A 5,416-nucleotide genomic window follows, 5' to 3' on the forward strand; every position below is an offset into this window, starting at 1 on the left:
ATCTTCTCCACCCCCCCCCCCAGAATTCCACTCCCTCTCTTCCCCCCTCCCTCCCTACTTGACTTTCCCTTGGGAATTCTAATAGCACCTCAATCACTCTATTACACATTTTTAAACATAGATTTTTGGGGGGATACCCACTAAACCCTGGAAATTGATAGATGGTAGGATTGGGGATTATTTGGGTTTTGAAGGGAGAAATACAAGTTGCAAGGGCCATTAAGAAACAATTCAAGGCCCCTGAGGGACTAACTGGAAATGCAAGAGAAGTCCTTCTCCCTTGTCCTGCGGTGTGAACAGAGATGGGGGATCTGGAAGGGGGCCGGGATAATAAGTGGGTGTGAGGTGGCAGGAAAAGAGAGGCTGTGAGCAAGGGGTGAGGGAAGGAGGAGGAGGAGGAGGAGGAGAGGAGTCTAGAATCCAACTTTTGAAGGCTGTGAAGGACAGGTCCCTCTGGAAATGACTCTACTCTTTCTTGAAGCCACGACAGTCTCCGCCATGTCTCAGTTCTCCAAAGGGGAGAGCCTGGAACCCCTCGGGCTGTTGCCCCCACTGCCCACTAGGCAGAGAGGGGGGAGACACCCGACGTTTGGAGCAATATTTTATACGTCCTGCTCTGTCAGTTCATCCTATTAGAAGCACTTAATCTTCCCTCTGCTGCTTCCTAGGAAATCGGGGGAAGAGAGCTGCCGGTTCTTCACCCTGTTCTAAAAAGCAGGTGTCTTTCCCAAAATGATTCTGGGAATTATAGATTGTCGGGGGTTCTGGGAATTGTAGTTCTGTGAGAGGAAAGCTACAATGACCAGGATCATTTGGGGGACGTCATGTGCTTTAAATGCTCATTGGATGCACTTTGAATTATAGGATCACAGAATTGCAGAGTTAGGAGGGACCCCGAGGGTCATCTAGACCAACCCCCTGCAATGCAGGAATCTCGGCTAAAGCATCCATGGCAGATGGCCTTCCAACCTCTGCTCAAAAACCTCCAAGTACTGGAATTTCCTTTCTTGTAACTTGAATCCATGGCTTCAGGTCCCGAGGGCCTCTGGAGCAGCAGAAAACAAGCTTCCTCCCTGTGACGGCCCTTGAGATATTGAGAGGGCTGCATGGCGTGACTCTCATATCCATGTCCTGAGGGTCAGAGAGCAAAAAGTTTCTCTGTCCCCTTTCTCCACCCCAGGCAGAATTGCAAGGGGTCAGGGCATCTGGCTGGTAAGAAGAGGGTCAGAGTTTGGAGCCCAGCCAGGGCTGGCTGTGGGCAGGATCCTGGCATTGTCTGGGGTTGGACTAGATGACCTTTGGTACCCCTCCCAACTCAACCAAACTATGATTCATAGAATCATAGAATCATAGAGTTGGAAGAGACCACAAGGGCCATCGAGTCCAACCCCCTGCCAAGCAGGAAACACCATCAGAGCACTCCTGACATATGGTTGTCAAGCCTCTGCTTAAAGACCTCCAAAGAAGACTCCACCACACTCCTTGGCAGCAAATTCCACTGTCGAACAGCTCTTACTGTCAGGAAGTTCTTCCTAATGTTTAGGTGGAATCTTCTTTCTTGTAGTTTGGAGCCATTGCTCCGTGTCCGCTTCTCTGGAGCAGCAGAAAACAACCTTTCTCCCTCCTCTATGTGACATCCTTTTATATATTTGAACATGGCTATCATATCACCCCTTAACCTCCTCTTCTCCAGGCTAAACATGCCCAGTTCCCTTAGCCGTTCCTCATAAGGCATCGTTTCCAGGCCTTTGACCATTTTGGTTGCCCTCCTCTGGACACGTTCCAGTTTGTCAGTGTCCTTCTTGAACTGTGGTGCCCAGAACTGGACACAGTACTCCAGGTGAGGTCTGACCAGAGCAGAATACAGTGGCACTATTACTTCCCTTGATCTAGATGCAATACTCCTATTGATGCAGCCCAGAATTGCATTGGCTTTTTTAGCTGCCGCGTCACACTGTTGGCTCATGTCAAGTTTGTGGTCAACCAAGACTCCTAGATCCTTTTCACATGTACTGCTCTATGATTCCATCAAGCAGCTAAAGGAAGGGGCGGGGGAGCAACGTGCAGAACCAGGGGAGGCACAACCACACACCCCAACTGCACCCTCTGGCCTGACCCACGGTGGCCTCATCCCAGAAGCAACTCTGAAGGTAGGAGGAACTCTGAAGCCCAGAGGAGATGAGTGGCATGTTGTTGTTTTTGTTTTGTCATTTAGTCGTGTCCGACTCTTCGTGACCCCACGGACCGGAGCATACCAGGCACTCCTGTCTTCCACTGCCTCCCGCAGTTTGGTCAAATTATTATTATTATTATTATTATTATTATTATTATTATTATTATTAGTGTCACGCATCACTGGTGCATGTGACTTGGCTCCCTGGCTTAACTTGTCCACAGATGTTGACAGCTTGGCAGGTCCTCAGCTGTGGTCCCCAGATTATATTTTCTGTTGTGAATATCTGGTTGGTTACAGGGTTGAAAAATATGTGAGGATACTCAGAGCTTACAGGGTTAACAGCTCAAGGGAAATGACGTCCTGTCACTGGGGGGGAGGGTGTTCGCATACAGGTTGTTACGTGAACACTTTTACTTTCAGTTTTGGCTGTGACAGGAGATGCCTCATGCCTTTGCTTTCTCTCTTTTTTTTTGTTTTTTTTTTATTAAGGATTTTCTTGTTTTACAGAAGTGTAGTGCCTCGTATTTTTTTTTTTTTCCTTCTTCTTCCATGTAACATTTTTACAAATCCGTTTCATTTGTTGAGGCATTAGGGGGAGAAGAAAACAGAAAGAAAAAAGAAAGGGGGGGTGGGGAGAGGGAGGATGGATGGGGGTGGGGTCGGGTGGCGGTGTTTCTATTATGCTTAATGTATGTAGTTTGGTGTCAGCGTTGCTTGTGTTGTTCACTTGTGTTCCTTTGGTGGTGAGAGAGGTTGGGGTTGGCTTAGGGTGTGATTGTTTGCTTGTGATTGGCTGTGGTGTTCTTTGTTTTCTTGTGTGAGTGAGGTGGGTGGGTGTTTTGGATCAGGTTAGCCATATTGATTTGTATGCTGTTGGTGGATTATTGTCATTGTCCTGTTGGGCTGTGTATGTGATAAAGGGGAGCCATACCGGGGTGAAGGCGTCTTCTTCTGTTTGTCCCCGTGTCAGTTTCAGTTTATTAGTTAATTTTTCTAGTAGGGCTGTTTCCCATACTATTTGGTACCATTGGTCCATGCTTACTCCTGACAGGTCTCTCCAGTGTCTGGTTATGATGTTTCTGGCTGCTGAGAGCAGGTGGGTTATGAGTTCTTTGTGGTGTAAATGGGCATTGTTGTCTTGGAAGATGTTTAGTAGGGCCAATTCTGGGGTGATGTCTATTACTTGCTTAGTTATTTTACATATTTCTTGTATGGCTGTTGTCCAGAATAGTTGAATTTTGGGACACTCCCACCACATGTGGAGGTATAAAAAAATAATATTTATCCAAGTTTTAAAGGTTACAGAAGAAAAACGGAAAAAGCACCAAATTAAGCAAAAAACAAAACAAAACCAGACAATACATCACAATAAGTAAAAACAACAACAAAAAACACACAGAAAAATACAAATCAAACCTTCCCATAACTTATCTTTCATTTGCTTCTTTCCTTGACCTCACACCTCCCTTTTTTGTATTCTAGTTCAGTTAGATATTTCAGCAAATCCTTTCCATCTTTGTTTTTATCCTGATAATTTATCTAAATATACTGTAATTTTACATTCTCTTCTTTCACCAATTAACAATCCATTTTTACTTAGTCCTTTATAACATTTCTGGTAAAACCACATTACTTCATTCCAACATCCTTCTAACATTCCTTAATTTTACAATGTTTTTGTAGATAAACTTTAAATTTCTTCCAATCTTCTTCCACCAACTCTTCTCCTTGGTCTCGGATTCTGCCAGTCATTTCTCAATCACTGTTAGATTTTTCTCTAAAACCTTAGTTTTCAGCTTATTCAACTTAAATCCCGCAACCTGCCAAAACTCTTGAATCAATTCCAATACTCTTTTAGTACTAGATTCTGGCTCCTGTAATGTCAATACCAAATCATCAGCAAATGCTTTCAATTTGTACTGTTTAGCTCCGACTTGTATACCTTTAACCAATTGGTCCTTTCTAATCATATTTAGCAAAACCTCCAGGACTGATATAAAAAGCAATGGAGAGATTGGGCACCCCATGCCTTCGCTTTCTCCTGGCTAACTTGTTGTTTTGCTGCTGTATAATAAAGCTTCGTAGAATAGAAGAAGCTGCTGTATGAGAGTTTTACTGCATGGCTGAGATTCCTTCCACGCAGGCACACCGCTGCTCAAGATGTTCTGCTGTAGCTGGGAGAAGCAGATTGGTGCAGTGGAAGCGGACTGGACGCCACAGCATTGCCGCAGTTCGCAGCCTTGACGGACGCTCACCAGAACACAATATGGCCTTTCCATGCCTCTATTCTCTTAACTCTAAGGCTCTGTACACATCACACCTTGAAGTTACGGGGTAATTCCATTAAATGTCAACCTACAGACTCATCATTCCTAAACATGTTGCAGATCATTTTAAGGAGAATTTCCCAAACTTTCAGGATCTTGTCACTGTGTTGGAGGGGTTTTAACAGGAAGGAGAGAATATTAGCCCCTCCCTTAAAATTCCCCAGGCACTCACACCTGTTCCATTTTACCGTATGTCTGTTTCAGCAGCGATATTGTGAAAGCCAGTTTTTGTAAGATTGGGGATTTAAGCCGCACTTTAACTTTTCACGGTCAGAATTTTTTTGGGAGGGGGCGAAGTGAGGCTTATATTCAGGCCAATACGGTATGTGCCACTCAAACTCAATAGGCTGGTCATTAAGTCACAGCAACTTAAGACCAGAGTCCAAGTCATTTGAAGGACAGGCAATGGGCTGCCATCATAAGGGGGAAAATCAGAAATATACTAGTTGAGTATAAGTGGAAATGAAATGCTTGTGTACCTACAGGGAGCCAATTTGCCCCACATCAGAGAACACCTGAATGCACTCAGCTCACTCTGTGCCACGCCCAGTGGCATCGCAACGGGGGTGGGGTGGGGCGGTGTGCCCTGGGTGCCATGTTGGGGGGGGGGTTGACAATAAGGCACACTGCAGGGGTTCGCGGATGAGGATCCTGGTGCAGCCTCATGTGGAGGATCCCCTGCGAGCAGAGGATACTGGCGCCAGCGGCAAACCATTATGTACAGCGCATGTGCAGTGTCGCACACATGCACTGTATGTAACGCCGCTGCACATGCACTGTACATAGCGGTTTGCCACGGCACCCTGTGGATGGCGGTGGGACCCCTCTGTCACTGCTACATCCACATGTAGATTATCCTCCGTTCACGGCTGGGATCCTGGCACCGTCCATATGGCGCTGGAGCCGCGCCACC

Source organism: Podarcis erhardii, assembly GCF_964252035.2.
Source record: "Podarcis erhardii genome assembly, chromosome: 13".
NCBI lineage: Eukaryota > Metazoa > Chordata > Lepidosauria > Squamata > Lacertidae > Podarcis > Podarcis erhardii.